Source organism: Rhea pennata, chromosome 7 (genome assembly GCF_028389875.1).
Source record: "Rhea pennata isolate bPtePen1 chromosome 7, bPtePen1.pri, whole genome shotgun sequence".
Lineage (NCBI taxonomy): Eukaryota > Metazoa > Chordata > Aves > Rheiformes > Rheidae > Rhea > Rhea pennata.
The window spans coordinates 19,322,936-19,346,642 of record NC_084669.1 but is presented as its reverse complement, the minus strand read 5'-3'; the positions used below and the strand labels follow the sequence as shown (position 1 = coordinate 19,346,642).

The 23,707-nt window shown below is 39.6% G+C and overlaps 1 protein-coding gene across 1 annotated transcript in view; it reads right to left on the bottom strand.

The window, feature by feature from the left end:
* SLC16A12 (solute carrier family 16 member 12) overlaps positions 1-21,396 on the bottom strand; it is a 37,561-nt gene extending 16,165 nt beyond the window's left edge. Inside the window, exon 1 of the mRNA XM_062579581.1 lies at positions 21,353-21,396. The gene's annotated coding sequence lies outside the window, so the exon portion shown is untranslated. The remainder of the gene's footprint in view (positions 1-21,352) is intronic.
* Positions 21,397-23,707: the final 2,311 nt, after the last annotated feature.

Genomic DNA, 23,707 nt, shown 5'->3' with positions numbered 1-23,707 from the left:
GGCATGACTTCTCACTCTGGATCTGAGCAATATATTTCACTAATTCATCTTGAGGCAATGAAAATTGCATTTCAAATTCTGATTATTAAGAGTGGAGAGCATGGTACAGAAATGTCTGAAGGGGATAGCAATAACTCTGTTTTATTAAACATGTAATAGTAAAGTGGAATTATACATAAAAATTTTTCAGAGGAATTAATAGTCTCTAAATATGGAGTCCTGACTAATTTTACATACATAAAGCAATAGGTAGAGTGCCAGGACCTGAGCTGAGGCCTCTGGCCCAGTTCCCCAGGCAAGTTTCAGGCAAGACTCGAGAACCTTAGCTGTATGTTAGCATACTTGGGAAAAATTTGGCCACAGATTAGGTTAAGTAAGCACAGATTCAGCATTTGGTTACATAATCATTTGCTATTATTTTCACAGAACTCTGTCTGCCGATGTACATATGAATGGCAAACATTTAGTGAAGTTGCAAGCAACTGAAAACAATCTTATCCTAGGAAATGCGTGGCAAACACAGCAATAGGCCACCCAGCCCTCCTATCAGAGGTCAGCGCGAGCTCCATCTCCTTGACTTCATGTTCTCTTCAGGGAGCACCGCACCCGCCCTAGTCACTGAACTCAGAGACGGGTAACGACCCTTCTTGTTGCACCTCTCTAGTATACACTTCTGCAGTATGCACTGTACTGCAGATAGCACAGATCGTGGCCTCTCCAAATGAAGCCACCAAATAGCCTGAAAGCACGCCCCTTGTTTGAACAGCAGCCACCACCCCTTCCCAAACCTACCCTGGTCTGCTCTCGTGTTGCATCCTTCCTGATGCTTTCCGGTGCAGGTTAAGACTTCCATTACGAAAAATGCTCAGTCCCTAGTAAGAGGAGACTTCAGACGGAAAAACAGACTCAGGGCCAGACCTGTATCACAGCTGCCCCACAGCAGGAGCGTACTGCCCCTGGACTGACACCAGCTCTTAGCCCGGCTACTTTCCATTTCTTTCCACTACCCTAGGGGGTACACACAAGTAACCTTAAAGCATCTGTGCATTAAGACGCCTTTGCAATTCCTTTTAGAGCTGTGTAAAAAAAAAAAAAAAGACTTTATGTAATATAGTCCAAAGGAGTTATTTCAAATACATACCAATATAAATGAGCAAAGAATTCAACATGTATTGTTACCTGACAAATAATAGAGAAATGTGCACGAGACAAGATTGAGGAGGAAACAGATTTTGAAATTTTTTTTCGGGATCAATGTATGATTTAAATTCATAAATATGAATAAACTGTACATGCCATTTGCTACCTTTGCTGTGAAGAAAGGTTGAGCTAGGCCTGAGAAACTTGTGACAGTCTCTGTATCCAGAATGCCAGAACACGCTCCTGGAACAGGTTAATTCATACAAATGAATTCAAATTGCATTTCTTGTGAACAGGAACGTACACAGCTTTGAAAGTCACTTTGAGAAGACTTGTCTAGACGAATGTTCATGAAGAACAAGCACAGGGCAGCCTAAGCATAGCTGTGAAAAACAAAAACATTAATGTTACAGTGAAAGGCTAATGGAATTGTGCGTATTTACCGTATTCACATAGCTCTAGAACAGTTTTACTTTTCTTGTCCTTAAGATTTTTCTGATCAAGCATTAACTATTTGTAGGCATCTCCTACATTCATTCATATTAATCTAGTTCAAACTTCTCTTGTTTTTTGTTTCCTTTTCTCTAACTGCCGAGTATTTAATAAGATACAGAAGAAAAGACAGATAACCATGGAAAGAACAAAAAGGGCACAGAATGACAGAATGAGTAGCATCATAGGACATGTATGAAATTAAATGTTCAATGTATCTTGAAAGAGTTAATTTCTTTAGGGGGTCTTGAAGGATCAAGGATGGACTTTATCTATATTACATAAACCTGCAGTAGAATGAGCTTAAATCAAGCAGCATGTTAAAAGGAAGACAAAAACTGACAGAACATGAAATAAACCATTATCATCTTACCATAAGTTATCTCTAATTCCATGCCATCAGAGATCTGTTCCTCACTAAACGTGTCTTCTTCAGAGGCTTGCCAGCCCCTTCAGTCATTTTCAGTATGTCATCAAGTACAGTAGCGCACATCTTGAAATGGGATGTTTGGTATCTGATATGAGCATCAAGGATTCTGACAGCTGCAGATGCTTCTAGCAACTGGATTATTAGGAAACATCTCTTTTTCGCACATCCCCACCCCCCTCTTTGCTACATTTCCCTGGCAATTGCATACCATGGTATGCATTATAGTCAGCAGGCTAGCAGCCAGCTAAACTCCAAGTTATTCTTTCACACATGGGAAAGAAATTCTTTAATTCTGTAAAGCTCTTGGGATTCAAATAATATTTCTAATCTATCTTCTCCAGTAAAGAAATGAGCGGTCTCATTCTGCATTCTGGGTGAGTTATTTAACTGAAAAAGAACAGCTTGTTTTGATTTCATCAGAGGCTATTTATCAACAATCCTATGATTATGACTTTTACTTATCCAAAAATGACCTAAGAGATCCTTTCCAACTCTACAGTCCTATATAAAAATAACTCCAGTAAGCATCTCAAAGCTGCTGTCCTGTAATGCCAGCCTTCTTCTCCGTTTAAAAATGTCTCTGACCAATCTCTAATAGATAAAACCAGATTTTATGCTTTTCCGAGACTGGTAAACATCACAGCACATTAGACTAGCCCACTAAAATTCTCTCTTTATTATCCAGTAATTTTGAGGATGATATAATAATAATAATAAAATCAACTCAACTTCTAATTGCTATCTATTCTATTACTGGTAAACCAGAAGCTTATTTAGGCAGGTTCTAATAAGTGCTTCACCCTAGTTTCAGTTTTTCACGTAAACTATACCTGGATAAACTTGAATACACTACTCTGCAAAACTTTAATCTCTTTTGTATCTTTTAAGGAAGGGCTTCCCTATGATATCAAATAATAAGCAACATTAATAACCTATTTGTATTCTAGTAGCAGAGTACTTCCAAGATTTCAAATCAGGAAGCGGGTGTCCTTGCGCTAGGCATCATACAACCATCTAGTAAAACCTGCCCATCACCCAAAACGTATCAAGACAGAGATGATGAATAGTATGAGAGCATAGTTTATTAACAGGTCACTCAGGATGTTGAGTGGGAAATGCTCTTGATTTGCTTAAGTTTGTGTGTAGCGGGGATATGGTTGTTTTAGAGGACAAACTGGTCAGGGCAGATGTGGGAACAGGAAAAGCAATATGGAAAGCGAAGGGATGTTAAAAAGCTAGTAGGAAAGAGAGGTGTCAGATGGGCACGTGGATGAGCGAGCCAGTGCAGAAGAGGGGTGGGAGCTGAAAAAACTCCGTTATCTACAACAGGAAATACTTTGAGTTGAAAGAGGCTGCAGAAGGGCCCAAGGCCCATTAGCCCCCTCCCCACGGAGGGACAGGGGCAGCCGGGCTGGCCACCCGTAGCGCTCCTCTGCTGCACCGTCTCCTCCGCTTGTGAGACTTCCCCGGAATCACCGAACCGAACGGCTCAGAAACACACGGGGCTGCCTGCCGCGTCAGAAGTGCTCCCCTTTTCTCTGGAAACCAGCGTAAGGGGCGAACAGAAAACCAACAGCCTGACTGGAAGGGGTCTACAGCAAAAGGTTAAGCGAATTATAATGAAAGTCTTGCGACCCTTTAAAGTAGTTTCTAAAGCCACCAGAATGGCTAGGTTAGTCCTTAAATAGTGCAGGTTAACTACAGAGGGTAATTAACGTGAAGGAACTTTTTCTGCAGGAAGGTCACAAAGCAACACAAAAAAACTTCTGTGCACACAGTTTTTTCCTACTTCGCCCACTTACACGCTTTTTGGCCCACTCCATATCAAGTCCGCCTGGAAATGTGCATTTTTGATTGACATCCTGAAAGATTTTTAAACTAACAATTGTGGTGCTCGCAGTTTCATTTTTTACTGCAATGAAAATAAGAGGGCTAAACTACTTTGCTTGAGCACATGGTTGGTACTGAACTGAGCCCTGCACCTGCCAGCACGCACCCTCTTAACAAGATCATTCTGTGGTAACGTAACTTCTGTAAAACACATATCCTGACTGAAAGAAGGTCTCTCCCAATTGACTAACTGGAAACCAACAACTAAACTGCTAGAGCAAGCATTAATAATCACTATCTATAGTTTAACATCTTTCTTTCTCTTCTGCAAATTAGAATAGCTGAATAGGTTAGAATCAGGAAATCTTTTTCTGGAGGAAATGATCGCTCCTAACTATCCAATAAATACAATACATAAAACTCTTCTACAACATTTTGGCACTTTTTGTGTTGATGTGTTGCTGGCGAGGTATCTGCTTGTTAGTTGTAAGTTATTAGTTATAGTTAAAAGTTAATGTCAGAATTCTTTCAGATACTAATCATTCTTCTAAATTCTGCAGCTAAGGCATATAGTGGATAGGTAATAGTTGTGGAAGGTTTTTTTCTTTAAACAGAATTACTTATATGTTTATCGATTTACAATTACATTGTTACTTTTGATTTTAAAAGGTATCGTTAATGATAATTACCCATTTTGTCAAGCATTTATCATTTATAGTTGAACTTTTAAGTATGTGATATTCCGATCATTTTCTGAGTCGTCCCTAGTGGTTCAAGGAATCATAAAGGCACTCCTCTAGATCAGGCACTTATTAACATCCCATTTTATCTTTAAACAAATATTAACATATGATCATAATTGTTTGGAAATGCTGAAAAAGCTTTCTATTTAAAGCGGTCTTTGGCTGACAGTTCTCCCACACTTGATGTATTAATTTTTCCATCTTCAGGAAAATGTTGCCATGAGAAAGAACAGTACTACAAAGTTGTTATTGAACATGTGGGAAGAGGGAGTTTTTTCTCAGACCATCTTGTAGTCAGTCAATGAAAACTACTACTCTCCCTTGCTTTTATTGATGTACATCAGATTCTGCTTTGGTGGTGACGATCCAAACATCCATCTCTCTTTAGGTTAGCTGGAGACAATCTAGCAAAGGAGATACAACACAAGTGCTCTCCCGGTCCCTCAAGGGAAAATGAGGATGCTATCGAGCGCTGCATGAGTGCCCAGGCATCAACACTGCAAATCCGCAGGGACAGAGAGAAGTGCCCTGAACGGGACAGACGCACAACTTCCCCTGCTGACCTGAAAGAAAAGTACCAACAGCCACTCAAAAGTTGCAATTGCCATCAGCTCTCTCTGTACCTCAGCTCAGATAAGGAATCTGCGTGGATGGACCCTGGTTCCAGCGCCTGGCCCCAGTGGGGTGGCCCTGCCTTGAGTCTGTGGGGCAGCACAGGAGAGTTGCCATCCCGCTCTGATGTACTCCTAAACACAGGGGCAGCAGAGGAAGCAAGAGAGGACCACAGGAAAGTCATATACCCTCACTTAGAAATCTCAGTGATGTACTTTCAGAAAACATGCTTGTATTTTGAGCTCTTTTGCAGTTGTCATCCTTTCAGCCCTTCCTTTTTATGGAAGGGTCTTATTCTAGTTATGAACAATTCCTTTGGTTTATAATGTCCCTGAGGTTCCCTGCTGGGTTTTAGTAAAATAAGAATCTGCACTTTAAACAAAGACACCTCCCTTTCCTGTTCTTTAAGTGTATAGAGCCTGAGTAGCTTTCTCAGGTTTATAAGAATTTACAGGGAAAAATACTTTTCACTATTAGTTTTCAAGATGAGAATCATACAAAATTGCTTTTCTAAAGGGAAGTAAGATGACTATTTTAGGAAACAAATTCTCTACCTACAGAACAAGTTATCCAGAAGATTATCTTTGTTTATCTGATGTTCTAGGGCTGCTGTTAGCGTCAGTCCATTTTCTTTTCCTTCAATATGCAAGATTTGTTTGCAAAAACTAATCAGGCATGAAAAGGCAAGGCAGGTTATTTCCTTTCATTCACACAAGCTTATGATTCAAAACAAATCTATTAGGCTACTTAATGCTGCATGTGCTACTCTAATGGACAATATTCACCATACCGTACCAAGCTGACACCTTGATCATTATTTTCCTGAGCAGGCTTACAGCTGAAACCACAAAACTTGTGAAATTATGATAACCTCATTATTATTTCAGAGTCTCTATTAATTTTCCCTTTTAAAATGATAACATATAAATATTGTATATACAAAGGTAGATCATTGTAATTCCCAACAATGGAAGGGACTCTTTAAATAGAGGAAAAGAAGAGTTTAAGAACAAAAAAAGTAAGCTCGCTGTTTCTTGAAAGGGGCTTTCAACAGTAAGCACTGATGAATATAGCTTTATGGGGCTAGGTACTTCTGAGAAGTAACTGGACAGATCCCAATTACCCTAAGAAAAGCAAAAATAATAAGGACATAAAGTATACATCAATGAATAGATTTCTGTACAAGATGACACCAGTCAATACAGTAACTAAAATGATTCCTTAAGACATATTACTTCTTATATCACTCATTCACTACGTAATTTGCTGCATAGAAAAATGCATAATTAAAAAAATGTGTAAAATTAAAAATTATGAACAAGTTTTATTGGTCTCCTATAATTAAGGATCTTGAAAAGAAGCCAGAACCATACAGCTGAATTTGTAAAATATAACATCTATAAAATAAAAATGAGATTTCTAGGAATCCATATATATACACATGCGTGTATACACACACACAAAGGTATACTTCGATGTACTTCTACTCTACATAAAGCTACTCAACTATGATTGAGCACAGTCTCATGTACAGCATGAACATGAATAAGCGCTTGAAAGAGTCAAATATATATATTATATAATACATATGCATTCAATACATATAAAGTTTTTCATATCCCACGAAGCTATAATGGACTAAATTCCTTTGTGTTTTCAGAAGCCATTATAGGCCTAAACTGAGCCTCAAAGCCTCCTAGAAATGCTAAAATAAGTCATAGTCTCACCACAGTCTCGTAAATGTTTTCCTATGCTTAGGAAATTATAATAATATTAATTAATATTACATTATAAATGCTTATGGTTTCCTATTTTCCTTCATGCTTAGAGCAATTTATAACCCAAGGTATGAAGACAAAAAATAATCGGTGTACAGGTATCAGGGGACTATAGCTCTTTTATATGAACAGCTTTAACCAACCCTCAGGAAATAGCATCAGCTTCAGTTTCAAAAAAATTCCTCTCTGCCCAGATGAGCACAGGCTTATTTTTTCACTAAATGTTGAAGTGTTGATCTTATTTAAGTGCTATTTACTATACTTCCTTAACATCACTTCCTGTCATATATTGAGTTTATTTCTAACACTACTGAATACAACTTTTGCATATTTGCCTGTACTGTCTGAATGCTTTAGAGAGTGTCCTAGTGACCTCCAATCCACCTTCTGCTCTGCTAGAGTAGCAGAAACATGTCAGTTTAAAAACACATCTCCTGTTTTCTTCTAATGTTGTATATTCTGTGAGTTTTTGTATTAACCTAAAAATCCACCTGAATATGTCTGTAGTGAAGGCAAATGCTTACTTTAGGTGCATTCACCTAACTCCTGTTAAAGTCAGTAAGAATTGCACTGAGGTTTTCTAAGACAGAAGTTTATCTCAACAGTTTTCTTTCCTCCCTCCTTCCACCAGCTTTGACTCCGTAATTATTACCTACCAATAACTCAAACACATTCCTTTAAGGCTCCATGATACGAACTTCAGAGCATCATTCAATTAGCTTCGAAATACATTTCATGCAGACATTCAAAGCTTTGAATCAGTCATTTACACTTGGCAATAGTTATCTTTCCACACAGTTTAAATACTTTTAACTTTACTATGATACTACTTATACTATGGTAAGTCAGCATAAAGCAGCTTTCCATGAAATTAAACAAATGGCTCAACTTCTGTCAAAAAAGAAAAAAAAAAAAAGCTGAAATGCTTAGAATTAAGTTTCTAAAATATTCATCAGAACCAGTGACAATTCATTTATCTCTAAATCACCAGTCTGTAGTTGTGGGCACTTGGTAAGTATTTTAGAACATTAAAAAGTCATCACATGCTTCCAACCACTCTGTCATCTCTTCTTTCAGCATTAACCCTATTTAATGTAGGAATTTAACCAGCTTCTTATGTTTAAATTGCACAGTTAGAGACATTCTGGACAGTGTTAACAAGCTCCTATTTCCCCTTCTGATTATCATTATTGAATTCCTGCTCCTTAAAAATCTCTTTCACTAATAAGTCAAACATGCCCATTTTACAGATTCAGGGCGAGGGGCTCTACTTGCTGAAGAGAAGCCCACGTTAAAATTATCACTCTTTATACAACAGCTCCAGCTATGGAAGGGTTCATCAGCATAAGGCAAGCTTACTCTGCTGTTCTGAATCGTTGTTTTTTCCAGTCCAGCTTTAAAGAATGACACTGATGATGTTTCCAACACTTTCTAATAAAATACGATGACCAAAGAAAGTCACATTTCAGCACGCCTGTCTCAGAGTAGGCTGGTGTGTGGATGTGACACTGAAAAGAACCCGGCTAGATAAGACTGCCTTCCTGAAAGGAAGCCTTATTAACTTCAGTCATTCATATAAGACACAGATCACATGAGACAATACATGCTACATATGCTGGCCTGACATACATCATCTAAAAAACAAGTTCTTCCCTAGAGAATGTTAAAATTCAGAGAATTCGCTTTATTGAGTAGATGAACTGGCTGCAGCACAACTCCATACCACAACTAAAACGGTCATCTCTATTGGCTCTTGCTAGGCCAAAGGAAGAGTTTTTGCCCTGCTGGGAGTTTTGCCACAGATGTCAACAGAGCCAGGGTTTCATGCAACCTCCTGAAGGGTCAAATACAGAAAAAAGGGCTGCACTGACACAGAGCATCTGAGCTTGCTCTCACACCAAACTGCTCGTGGGCTAACGATCTTGTCTCCTTGCAGAGTAAAGCATGGCAGAGACTGTAGGGTATCTCTGCACATGAACCACCACAAGATTTGTACTGACCAGAAAGAGTATGATTATCATTTCTTGTATGTGCATTTAAATGTAATAGCAAGGATATTTCTTAAGAGAAGGAACAGGTTAGAATATATTAATTGAGTTAGCAGGTGTGACCAGCAGGACAGGTGTTCTGAAATGTGGGTCTCTCCAGTCACCAGATTCCTTTAGAAAGTGCTAAAAATATTGTCGCTGCCATTACTCAACGCTACACTGGAGAAAACAGAATACTGAGAGCAGGTACACTGATACAGGGGACAGACAAGTCATCTAACAGTAACTTTTCTATCCTCAACATGGACGATTTTGATTCACACAGCAGCTGCCATACTTGTGGCAACAACATCTCAGGCTGAAAGCTGGTCAGTGCTGAGAAAGAAGGTTTAAATCTCAAACATAAATGTATGGAAAATGGAATAAAATCCTAGATGCTATGTGAAGCAGTAACAGAAACAACAGTCTTCCTTCTAAGTCGGAGATGACAAAATGTGCAGAGAAGTAGGCTGACATGTATGGGTTTACAGAAAACTTATAAAGTGCCACATTTTGAAGGAGAAAATCTAAGATTGCAATTGTTTATTTTATTAAAAACATCACACCATTTTTCATATGAAAGATAATGAAAATAATGGTATGAGCTCTCATGTCTTGGCCAAATCTAACTGGGTAATTTGTATTCTATTTGCCTAAAAAATATCTAATACTTTTCTCCTTCTGTTACATGCACTACCAACACATGACATTATAAAGGTAAACTGTTCACTCTAGATATCTCCGCATTTTAGTAGCAAGTCAAATGATTTATATAAACAGTCCACCGCTGAGCAATTGTTAATTATTTTGGTAAGACTATCAGGAAACTCTAAACTCTCTAACCAGCCTAGGATTGGTTAGAATCATATCTGCCTAAAGAACAAAACTGGAACACATGCCCTCTGTTGTCCTCTACATATATTTTTTAAAAGAGAGAGGAAAGCTTCAGAAACTAACAACAGAGAAATGCTACTACTAGTAAACTGGGAAGGAAACATCAAATGCTAAAATGAAAGACAAGGAAACATGGAGGCCAGAGAAAAACTTTGTTTGCCATTAAAACAAAAACAACCTCTAACCCGGAAGAACCTACTTGACTGCACAGACATGGCAAAAACATGAATCTGTTCACAGTTTGTCTTGCAGAAATTCTGCACAAAGTAAACTACACGCTAAGTTAAAGAACAACTGACATGTCTTGAGCAGATCAGCACATTCTTCATGTTCAGTCTTCCATTCTGCCTCATCAAGCATCTATATTTCAACAAGATCCTTGCTAAACAGCTTATTTAAAAGCTTTAAAGCTTTGAGAAAAGTGCCTCTGAAGTTCCCACTGCAAAGTGAATTTTGGTGCAGCTGCTTGATTACACCAGTTGCAGGAAACATTGCAGGAACTTTCTATGCTACTTACACATCATATTGCTGCTAATGCTTACAGCAGCCCAGAAAGTTTCTCAATTTTAGGTTAAAAGCTATCTGTCTTCATAGATAATGTTTTGTTTTGATAAGTGAAACAAATATATATATATATATATATATATCATTACAAATAGTTATGTATTTGCTTTGCAGATTTTCAACTATTTTCATTCTCTCAAAATTAACTTTCATTTTCATCTTCTTTAGTGTTCCTATAAAGCTTCTCAGCTTGTATCCTCTCATGCACAGAACTATCAAGCAGAATACTAAAATTGTTTGTCTGACAAACATGACACTGTTCACGTTTAAGGAGTTTATGGAGCTACAACTGGAAAGAACACCTGGAAAAATAGCTCACCGCAAAAAAGCAAGGGATTGGCTAAACACATAAAAAGCACAGGATCAGGTAAGTGAGAGCCAGCTCCACAACACAGAACCCATGGGTGCCTCTGGCAGAAAAATTGTAAATAGGAACGGTTGGAATTTAAGAGAAGGTCAAGTTACATCAGGAATAATGAGACAGTAGGTAGGAAGACAGGAATTTAGTTTTCCCAGATTGTATCATGCTTTTCTCTTCAGTGGATGTACTAAAAGGGGCCAGAAAGCTATAAAAGAAAGAGGAAAAGGAGAGCGTGCAGATGAAGCAGCAAGACATTATTGAATCATCTTGCAAAATGTTAGACAGCAACAATAAGAGAACACATAAATGGTGAAATTTTAAAGGACTTGAAAAGCCAAATGAAAGAGAGACTGATGATATCTAAGGAAAAAAAACAGAACATATCTAAGAACCAGTCATAAACGAATTGATCAAAATGTTCCATCTCTTCCCTCTGTTAAACTCAGTCCTTCTAATTAGAGCAGATGGGAGCGGTGGAGCACTTAGAACCAGGGCCAGCTCTGCCTGCCAAACTCTCATAAAACATCCAGGCTCTCCTATCAGCAAACTCTCAACTGGAAACACTTCAGAAGCGAACAATGTCGATTCTACTACTTAACATGTCCTGCAGACCAACTGTAGACCACTTATCATAGCATCTTGAACTACTATTCAGAAATGACTGTATTAGTTTACAAAAACAAGTACTTGACTAAGAAACCGAGGGAAAAATAGCAGAAACAGGTGTCAGCTTTCAGTCTGGTACTGTACTACTACAGAAATTATATCTAAACATTAAAAATACATTAAAAATGTTAAGATGTTAAAAAAAAATCCTAGACACACTATCTCTTCTTCCTTCTTGACACTAATGGTCAAGGAGCAGTTGTGAAGAAAGCAACTCCTAGCTATTCAGATTGGACAGTCACACAAGTATCACTGGTCACAATCTCATCACATGCATCTCAACTCAGGAACGAAGAAACCTCAGTAGGAAGACTCAACAGCTATCCTCTTATCCTGTTATTCCAGCCAACCTTGTAATTTCCTTTAACTAGATCTCATTATCAATAATCCTTTCGGTAGAATCAGTTACACTTTAAACTGCTTATTACATGGATTACATGACAAGAGAAACAAAAGCAACTCAAGAATAATTTTGCCAAAAAATCATTTATCTCTATATACAGAAGATGCTACCCCTTAAAATCTTTCAGATGAAATTAAGGTGTCTCTGAAAGAGTGATTTTTTTCAAGAGCTGCTTCTATTTATAATGGCAATAAATCCCACCTCAGAGAAACTTTTATGAGAACCTTTATGCAATTATTTAAATTGCATCTTCTGAACTACCTGAAAGAATAATCTGGAGTATCTGAAAGAACAGATGTAACAGAGAACAGCTGGTTCAGCCATGAGTTCATAAACAACCGCACTAATGAAAGGATAATATTAATCTCCCTGTCAAAACTGATGAACAAAAATTAAAGGGCAAATTCAATTAATATCTTGTTCTCAGCTAAGAGTTCTCTCAGCTGTGATAAGAGTCCTTCTCAAGTAACACTTATATATGGAAAAATGTTGCTAGTATACTCTGCCTATGAATGTTCTTTCTGACATACTTCAAATCCTGCATCTTTAGATCACTTTTCTTCTGGAGTAGGTATTTCACATTACATCAGTTTGTACTTCATAAACTTTAAAAGATTAGAAATTTCCAAACTCACCTGAAGAAAAAACTTTTTAAAATTAACCCTCAAGTGTTAACAGATTTCCTTTCTCTCCTGCACAACCACCCTCAAACACATTCTACTTGTTTCATACATTACCTTGCTTGTCACTACATTAACATCTCTTTCTCTTCCCTTTCTTTTTTCCATGCATTTTTTTTATGTAGTCCCTCATTACAAACTGTCTAGTCTTTCCCAGTCAGGAGGTTTCAATACATTGTCAACACCCTTTACATGCATGTTACATTCTCTAGAACAACAAAACTACTTTAATTTCCAAGGAGTCTGGCTGAAGAGTAGCTACATGTACCAGATTTTTACAAGTGTCTCCCAAGATTTACTTCCTCATCTAGATACAAGTAAAGCAGTAAAGTTACCCACTAAAAGGGTCCCTTTACAAATGCCTCTGCTGAAATACCTGAGATAGCCATGCAAGAGCTCTCATTCAAAGTATTTAACTATTCTATTCTTTTTAGCACGGTCAGAGCTTGGTAACTGACCAGCTTCATTTTAACATCAGTCATGTGTGGGCCTCTGTATCTACTGTCTGTCTAATGCCTTTCTAATTGACACTATAGCAAGAGACAGCATCATGTGGTGTGGGTTTCACCTCCTGGAAGACCGGTAAGATTATTCTCCACTCCATTAAGTTCATTAAGAATAAACTAGCTGTGTGGAACAATCCTATTTATTCTTTTCAACTTGCTATTCCCTGAGGCTAAATTAAACGGACACTAACAGAATGAACTCTGACCACAAACAGAAAAAAGGTGAAACACTGTCTTCACCCCAAATTTCTGTTTTTCTCTTGCACTGCCATGCTCTACTGCCACATATACTCTGCACCTGGATCCCTACGCACACCGCATGGCAATTGTTCGGCGCTCGAGATCTGCGCTGCACACCGTTGAATTAACGAATGTGCTATGATAACACAGTGTTTGCTCCTACGAGAAGCAGGCTCTTGCTGCTGTGCACAGTGACGTCTCTGTCAGGAAACCTTGTTGTCCTGCCAATTTACATCTCAGCCACATGTCAATTACAAAAATAAAAAAAACAAACTTAACCAATGTAATTGTTCTCCAACCACATTCTGTTTCGACTGCTGAGATTTTCACATTTTTAGGGTGGAAGCCAGGTCCTTCAGTACATAATGACACAAACTGCACATTTTTGCTACGACTCTGAGGGCCTTTAGCATCAGCTGCAACGCTGCATTCAGTACGTTCTTCATCCGATGTCAGTTTCTGCTGTCACCAAACCGTATTTCATTTCGTATTTCTGCATTTCCTAAATTAAATATTTTGTCTTAGAAGTGATTCAACTATTAGACACAGAGAAACAGACTGAACTGTTTTTGATGAGGAAACATAATATTAACTCTCCATTCAACAATGAAAACAACTTATTATACAAAAAAATCTTAGATCTTACTCGAACACAGCACTGATCTCTCTCAAGTGGAGGGTCTTTTACCTGGTCTTTTGTATTAATTCAGTCCCTTCAAGTCCCTGAAGGGCTGCTGTTCTCAGCTGACTGCTCTTTCTGAACTGATTTCCATCTCAATGCTCTCTCTGCCCACAGGAGGACTTTTTTTTAAATGCCTTCCAAAAAAAATAAATATATATATAAAAAAAGAATGCACCTTTGTTGGTCAGATTTGCTATTGCTAACATCATGGATCATGGTATAGCTGTACACTGTGGTAGTTTGCCCCAAGGAGTATTCAGACGTTTTAAATAAAGAAGCACTATGTCAGAATTTCAGCAATGAGAGAAAAAAAAAGGAGTCATCAAACAGAGGACATATTATGGAGAAGCTCTCCAAATGCCTATCACCTTTATCCAAAACAAGTACTGCCTGTTTGTTATGTTAAGCTGATCAGATAGTGTAGCTTTAAAGCCTTCATGGAAGTAATTTAAGGAGGGTTTTGCAGGAAAGCAGGATGGCCAAGAGATGCACTTAATAGTGAGAAAATTCTGCAGGCACATGTTGCAGCATGGAAAAGTCACTGTGAGAAGAGATGCAAGGTGTCTGCTATCCACTCTGATAAGACATCATATGGAAAAGCAAAATTCTTAAAAGCGTGGGCTACCAGAGATGCAACGTTTCTTAAAAAATAAAAAGCTGCTTCTAATGGTGAGAAGTACGAAGAAATCAGCACAGTCAAACTGGAACATCATATCAAATCAATTCCTTGAACATCACTCAAAAGATCAGGCTACAAACTCAAAAGTTAGCCCCTATGATGAAAAAGAGGGCACTTATGTCCCCACCAAATTCAATTATCATACTAAATTTTAAGACCAATTATTTATTGTACATCAACAGTGAGCCAGACCTTTTCTGCCAAGGCTGAGTATGATGTCCTTGGCCCAGGAAATTTCAGTCTAAATAGCTGAGAGACTGGATGCAGCATCTGGAGTGACAGGTGGAAATGACACATGCATTGAAAGGGAGATCATTTTGACTTTGAGAAGTTTTCTTTTTATTTCAACTCTTCTCTTCCCTTTTCTTTTAATAGCTTTTATGGGGAAGTAAAGGTGATGAGCTTGTAAAGCTGATTTTGGAGGCTTCTGAAGGAGAGGAACAAATGCAAAGAGAAGGAATTACTAATCTAAATACCCATGCACCTTGGGAAAAGCATACAAGTAATGCATATGATAATGTGGAATCACATAGTTCATCACAGTATTTTCAAATTAGGTCAGAGCAGAGCTGGGATAGAGACCACAGACAAGCAGCCCACAGTGTACCGTACAAACTTCTAAGTGCTGTGTGCCAAAAGGTTGCCTGAACAAGCATCTCTGTCAACAGACCTCCAATCTTGTCAAACACAGTAACTTGGAGGTAAGTGTTAAAATGGACCAAAGAAAAAGGAAAATATATTTGCCTAAGTCATTTGACTTTATCAAGAGGAGTTGTGTGGTGCTCAAGAAGCTCTCAAAGCCAAACAGATAAGATGTGTATATGATGAGTATTCTAATACATGAGTTATTAAACATGGTGATGGTCCCCAAAATGGTGTGGTCAGCAGAAAAAACATGTGAGTCAGGAGGAACACACTGATTAAGAAACTCAACGGCACCATGGTCTCCAAGAAACCTCTAGGGAGGTAGGAGAAAGATCCCACTTCCCACATTTGCATTTCACATCTGGGAACTGTGAGTCATCACATCCATATTGGTTCAAATCCAGAAACTGCAGGAAGGAAGGAAGCTTGGGGGTGGCAGGGGAGTGAAAGACAGGGGAGTGTTTCCACTGTGAACAAAGAGAGTGAGAGAGAAGGTAGCATGGTCCTGCTGAGCATCAGGAAAGTTAAATTTGCAGCTTCAAAACTACTTTCAGGTCCTATACAGACAAGAGCATGCAGGAGTTAACCGCTTGTTAGCTGAAACATCTTCTCATTTTTTGTCTCCTAAACTTGCCTTTAAGATCCTAGGCAACAGCTAGGAAAGACCTTTTGTTTTTGAAATACAATAAGATAGTGCTTTCTTCTATTCGTTCCCTTTCTGGAACTTTGTTACCAAGAATTGAAATTTCTCTTTTATATTTTCATCTCCTTTTTTATCTAAGGCTTGAAATAAATTCAAGAGAGGCTTAAAAAACATGAGGCACGCTGTTACTTCAGAAGACCAAATGTCAAGACCAGAAGAAACATTTCTTTTGACAAGCACAGGCCAGCTCTCATCTAGTGAAAGAAAATTTGTAATTCCATATTTCTCTTAGACCACACATATAACTTAAGGAGAGCCAGAGAGGGAAGGGTGACAAATTAGGTCTCTGTAAATAATGTAACTGCGAGTTAAAATAATAATATACGTTCTAATTAAATACCCACGAATGGTCTAAGGCCGTTCATTACCATTATTTATGGACACTGTCATGATGATCCTCCAGCAGCAACGATTGTACTTACCATTCAAAAAGCATTCAATAACAATATTTCACAGTAACCTCATAGATTCTTGTGATAAGCAGCACAGTTAATGAAAATAGTTTGATATACAAAAGTTTTCTAAGAGTCCTATCTGATGCATTTTTTTTACATTATTTTTTTCTCTCTTGAATTAAATGGACTTACTTGAGCTTACATTTTGTATCAACTTGTAAATCTGCTTCCTGAAGCATACAAATATGGAGACATGTCCATAACATATCCCAGTCATATAACAGAGACAGCTGCTACATGTAGCTGTTTACTCTTCTGTCATTTACGTAACATCCTAAGACAGCATTCATACCAAAGCCAATAAAATGATCTTACAACAGAATACTGAAAAGGGGGGAAAAAAAGTTAGTCCAAAAATTCTGCAGTAAAAACAGGTGACATTGAATAAAAGCAAACACTAACGACTGCTTCATCTACTGCTGTCTCAGTTCGTTATTCCACCAAACAAAGTAAAACTATTGTTTTATAAAAATATATAAATGTATAAATATAACATATATAATATAAATGTGTATGTGTGTTTATATGCGCATATATAAAATATACATAAAGAAGCAGTGCAAGTCCCAAGGAAGTAAAAGGAAAACTAAACTGCTTTGTAGAAATCCTGAGCCTCTACAACAGGGAAATTACAGCTGAAAAACAACTTTTCAAAGGTTTTTAGATTGTATACAAAGTAACTGATAGACTTTAGTAATGACTATACTCCTTCCAACGCTCTAATAAAATCTATTATCTCATTCCCATAAGGCAACTCCAGAGTCCTGAGCTGCCACAGACACTGAGGAAGAGGTCTGTCTTGCTCATCTTACTACTTAGTAAGTTATCTTGCTGTCAAAGTGATGATCTATTGCCTCTTGGGCCTGCAAAGCTTACAATTTTGCAAGGACAAAGTGATACATTTTGTCTTTACGGTAAAGGGAAAGATACTGTTTGTGCCTCCTGACTACAACTGGATTCTGCAGAATGCCATAAAACACATCCAGATCTGTACTACCACAGTTATCTAGCATCGTGCTAGATAGGTATCAACTTAGCTGAAAATGCAGCACCAACCCCTCCCTCCAGAACTCAAAACTGAGAATGCTTCTTCCCAAAGCAGAAGGATGAAGGACTTTAACTCCAAATATTTTGTACTTGGTGTACCATTCTTGAAAAAAAGTCTGACTCCCAGATGAGCCAAATGAGAACACAAGCAAACAGAGCTGCTATTTCATAAGGTGGTAATTCATGTCTATATTCCAGATGCAAAACTGCATGAGCCTCTTCAGTTCAGCAGGAAATGGCCAATGTCCTTGCTTAATGCTGATCTGTGCATATAGCAAAACAGGAGGAGCACACAGGCTGTGCACAGATTGGAGAATTTTATTCAGCAGCCTAACTAGAGCTCTGTGTCATCAGAGAGACAGAGAAATGTGCCAGATCATGGTTTGCCCCTGCAAGTAGCACTTTACAAGCCCAAAAAAGACCAAAGAGAAAATTTCAGAAAAATTGAGGTCTCCATCTGGACATCTTCATCTAGATCAGCTAAATTGTTTGCCAGTCCTAGGGGCAACAGCTCTTTGACTAACCATGTACTATTAAGTGCAGACAGCTTCTAAGGAAGAAAACAAAACCATCTTTGAAGTTTGGTTAGCCAAATAGGAAGCACCTGCACTTTCAGAGAAGGGGGAAAAAAATGCAGTGATTAGCCTGGATGTCTTGAGTTTCAGTTTTTAAAGGATTACATCTTTCTCAGTTTCACCATATCAGGCATTGGGAGCCTACTGCCTGCAGGCAAGCTGTAGCTTACAGTTTTACAGTCCACAGCCACGTTGATATATGTCAATTAATACAGGCAACAATGTTGTGTATGAAAGATGCATTTAGTTTTCATAAAGTTACTGGTAATAAATTCCTTTTCTCACAGAAAGAATAGTGAAAACAAAGATGTGCACACTGCTTTTTAAAATCTACACAAGGCTATCAGAAGTTGACCTAAACTGCAATTGTAGTGACTCACCACGGCACGAGCAGCAAGGATAACATCTTTCTCAATTCTAACGCAGTTCTTTATTTTATGTTAGAGATTTTTTTCTTTATTTTTGCTCTGTTCAATAAAGCCTGTAATAACAGTTAATTACTTCCTCAAGTTCTATGAGCAATAAAGTGTACCAGCATTCCTTTAATTGCACACATACTACACAAAAGACGTTGATGTGGTGCAAGTGCTTTCCGAGTGGCCACGATAGGATCACGACACAGAAACAAGGTGCATACAAGTAAGAATGAGAACGAGTCCTAAGACAGTATGCAAAAGCAAACATAACAGTGATTTCTACACTCAAAGCAGTTACAGCACATTACAGAAAACTCACGCTCCACTGACTTTTCAGTCTCACTGCACAAATCAAAACTATGCTATTTGCATAATCAGCTCTGCCTTTCAGAATTTAACAGCAGGTCTATGTTACAGTCAAAGTATATTTAACATAATAGGCATGTGTAAAAGAATAAATTGCGTGCAGGTGGCAATTTCACTCTCTAGGTTAAAAGATACCCTCTCAGAGGTGTTTTTGGAAAAGCAATTAATCTCTCTCAGTATTTTAGGCACCCATGTATCCAGCAAAATATAATCTGATTAATAACACACATTTCCTTGTGATGCCTACTTCCACCTTCCAGAAAAAGAAGCTTTAAAAACCCTTATGTTGCAATGGAGAATAGTACAGAAAATATCACCTGAAGTTATACAAACATATAGGTAGACATCACTGACAAATTCATTAGGTGAAAACTCAGAACTGCATCTGTAAAAGTACAGAACCAGTTCTTTGGTATATAATCAGGTAACTGCATGCTAATAACTGCATTAAGATATCTGGGTTTTCAAGAACGTTTTTCAAGCAACAACCATAACCACATCTACTACAAGCCACAGTTTGATACGCAATTCTTTCAGTAGCAGCAACGCTTGCAGAAACAGCTCTTACCTCCTGCTCCCTCCTCCCATGCCACCGGCAGCCGTTTGCAGAACCACCCAACACAACGAATCAGAATTAAAAGTAATCAAGAGCCAAAGAAGAAAAGGCTCTCTTGAACCTGTCAGCTCCCTGATGGAGCTCACCACCAGTCCCACAAATGTATTAGTACAACTCAGAAGGTGGCAGGGGGCTGCTTACGCAAGCACAGTTGTCTAAAGAACCACATGCCAAATTTCTCCCTGAGGAAGCAATTGTGTTTGCACCAAAACATCTGAAAAATCTTCCCCCCTGTGCCTAATCCGTGGGATCCTGGCCCAGGAATACAGATCTGGAATGGATCCCTGGGGGTCTCCTAGTCCTGCCCCTTGCAATAGAAGGCAAGTATCAACTGAGCAAATTCTGTCAGTCAGGAAATCTATTTTGTTAAGTCACTTGCTAGTTAAATGAGTATACAACTTACGGTTGAAGTGAATACACAACCTGGGGAAAAAAGGTTTCTTAGGCACTATGTACAGAGAGGAAACTTAAGTCAGTTTTGATAAAGCTTTGTAAAATATAGCTGCAACATTGCTATTTTTTCCTTCATTACCACTTCCAAACTTGAGTTTAAAGCAAAGTTAATGATTGTTAAATTCATTAAAATGGAAGCACCTAAGAAAAGACCTGAGAAACCTTCAATTAAAGTTCAGTTGTTTTTACAGTGTTGTAAAAACATAAAATATAAAAGGGAAAAAATAGTATATAACATAGTGATAGTAGAAAACCCCCAAACCCCCAAAATGCATAAAATGAGTGATATGTAACTACAAACAATTTGTATTAAAAGCTGGTTGTTACAGTTGAAGTGAGTAATAGTACACGTCTAACCAAGGCATAATAGAATCACTCACTCTGAGCGAACTGTAATCCTGTTGCACTTTATTAAGCTTCATGCTATCCTTGAATTTCCCAGCGCTAACGGAAATGTTGCTTCATTGCCTCTGCAGGAGCAGGCTTACAACAACAAACAGACTCAGCTACCCCAACTAGCTTGTTAACTCAATGAAATCAGCTCCATCACAAGGCTATCTCACAAACCCAAATTCACCACAAATACCTAATTAACAACTCACATTTAGAGACATTAAATAGAATACTTAAAATAAATGAGTGGTAAATTAGTCCAAAAGTTCAAAATAAGGATAATACTTATTTTGTCTTCTGGCATTTTTTTTTCGCTGAACAGTTCCCTGAACTGCGTCAGCCTGTCTGTGAGCACAATGTCCCCTGTAAGGTCCAGTGGTGGTTAGGCATGTGTCTAAGCGTATTATTTCACACCTGGTCAAGCACTGCAAGGAGCTACATATTCTCCTGGATATGAATTACATTCCAGAAGAAGAATCAGTGACATCTGTGATAGGGATCCCTATGATTTGCATAGCTTACTATTTCTGCAGAAGACCGCGGACCTCCCAGCCCTTGGCTGCACAGCTGAGAGTTTCCAGAGCCGGCTGTGCGGGGAGCCAGCTCCGGGCACTCCACCACGGCGGGCGCGCGGCCCGGCAGCGAAGCCGCGCTCTTCCACCTTCGGCCTGCCAGCAGCCACCTCTGGAGGGACCTGGCACTGGGATAGTCTTCCCACTTACGAAACAGAAGAGAGAGGATTAAGTTCTCCGGTGTCATCTAGGAACCTGAAACTGCTCGTTTTTCTTTAGCTGGCTGACTGGCATCTTGTCTAAGCGACAGCTTACATTTATACACACATATTTATAGATATATATGTAAAATACACATATATAAAAATATACGCATATATATAAATATGAATATCTATAATATGTATTTTCTCAACAGTGTAGATTACGTACTTTTTTTCTTACCTTTGCAATCCCCGAGCCCGCGACGCAGGGCGCGCCCGAAGGAGCCGCGGGCTGCAGCGCGGCGCAGCGCAGCCCCCTCCGCCCGCGGAGCCCCGCGCCGCGCACCGCCACCTGCAGGCGTCGGCGCCCGCGGGGCGGCGCGGAGCGCGGCGCGGCGCGGCGGGCGGAGCGCGGCGGCGGCCGGAGGCGGCGGCGGCCGCTCGCCCCCTCCCCGCCCGGCAGCGGAGCCCGCAAACCCCCGATCGCACCTTCCGCGCCCGCCACCGGCTCGGGGGCAGCAGCGGAGCTGCTCGCTCCTCGCCCGCAGGAAGCGGCGCTCCCCGCGCCCCACGGGCATCGCGCCACCCCGGCTGGCCGGGCTTGGAAAGCAAAAACCGGCCAGCTGCAGGAGCCGCTTACCGACCCCGTGCTCGTCCCGGCCTCAGGCTTCGCTGCTGCGGCCGGGACCCTCCCGTGTCCTCCTCTCCGCGCCGGACCGGGACCCCTCCTCGCGCAGTTCCTCCCCGAGCACGCAGAGGGCTCTTCAGCAGCGCCAGGGGCAGTTTCATCACATTAACCCGGTTTTGCTCATCAAGGCAGGACCGCTTTCTGGGTGAGTGATATCGGCATTTTCAAAAGGTATTTTAAGCTCTTCTAAAGACATGCAACATTTAAGACCAGAAGTAACACCACAACTCAGGTATACTGGTAACTCCCTGTCAGTCTTGCATGTCATGCAGTTAGGAATTGTGCTGCCACTGCTCACTACTTTTAAAACATTTAAATTCAACTCAAAGCCCCAGACCAGGGGAAAGACTCGCACGGATTTCAGCAGGCTTTGGACCCTAGACTCTTGGAACAAGTTTCAAATTCCAGCAGCCTTTTGTTTATCCAAGAAAGATAAACTAAGTGGCCTGTTGAATACTGCATGGATTTTCAGGCAAGATCTGGAAAACAACAGGTCTCAGAATGGACATTAAACATCCTGTGACACTTTCTATAAGAACAAAGATAAAAAAAAAATGACCCTTTTTTTCCCTTCCCAAACACACTTGTCTGATAAGGACTGCCTGGTTCCTGTCTTGCACCCAAAACCTTGCTGCCTTTCAGTGCTGCTATAAACAGCAAATGCAATTCTCCCAGGAGAGCACAAACAGAGCCTTAGGAGAGGGTGGCTCTTACGTGTTTGTGACTGGTCTCCTATGGCAAGTTCAAAATCCTTCAGAGTACGTAAGTGCACACAGCTGCAGTAAGCAGAGCTGCTTCTGAACAGTTTCTTGGTAGGAAGAGACTCTTCTTTCTAGGTCTTGGCATAATGGGACTGTGGCATAAACTGGCTAGGACAGACTGGTCTGCAAGCACTTGTCCCTTATTCTGCACACAGTGGGATGAAGCTGTGCACTGGACAGCCTGTGCCAGCCGTGTGCGTGCTCCCTGGTGCATTACAAGTACCCCCTTACTGCTGTACAGTAGCTTGTAACGGTTGTCAAGAAGAAGGCTAGATTTTCCCCGTCAATCGTGTGGGGAACAAAACCTTTTCACTGATCAAGAAAAAACGCAGCTCTCACTTTTGGTGAGATTTGGATTTTGCTCTTTTTACATTTAGATATTTTAGAAAGATTTCTAGGCTTACAGCATGTCTCATCGGCAGCATTTCTATGACAACCCCCCATCAATGATGAGAACAAGGCAAGTTGGCTGCTGGCATTTTGACCTCTGGATCAACCACAGGTAACACTTTCTTCTTTGTGGTGTGAAAAGGATGCGGTCAGAGCACCACAGAAGAACAAACAAAGCACATCATATATTGTAAGTATTGGAAATACTCATGAATGAGCTACTACACTACTCAGTTTTTGCTGACCCTCACTAAAACAATATGCATGATTTCAAATGGCTCTTTGGAGCAACATTCTAACAACAACAGAAATACAAGGTCTTAGTTTATACTGATGTTCTGAGCATTTGTGACTCGTTTCCTCTAGTCACTGCTAGATTTTTCTCATACAAATTTCAACTGCAGACACCTGATAAACCATCTGTTGCAATGCTCCTTCTAACAATTTGACAAACACCATAGAATAATTCACTTGTAGTGACCTTCTCAGTCGCTGGACTGTGCTTGTTGCTCCTCTGGAATTGCTGTCATCAAGACATCAAAGGAATACGTTCCCTCATCTGAGGTGCCTGACCAGGCAAAGACAACAAATGTGGGAGGGGTGTTTGTTTTGGTCGCTATGCAAACATGAGCCAGAATAAAACCTTTACACTTTTTCTACATTTTTCAAACCAAATATAATCAGACACTGTAAAACTGGAATGTAATGGATGAGGTGAGTGCTTTTACAATTTGGAGGATGGTTAGGTGCCATGGTA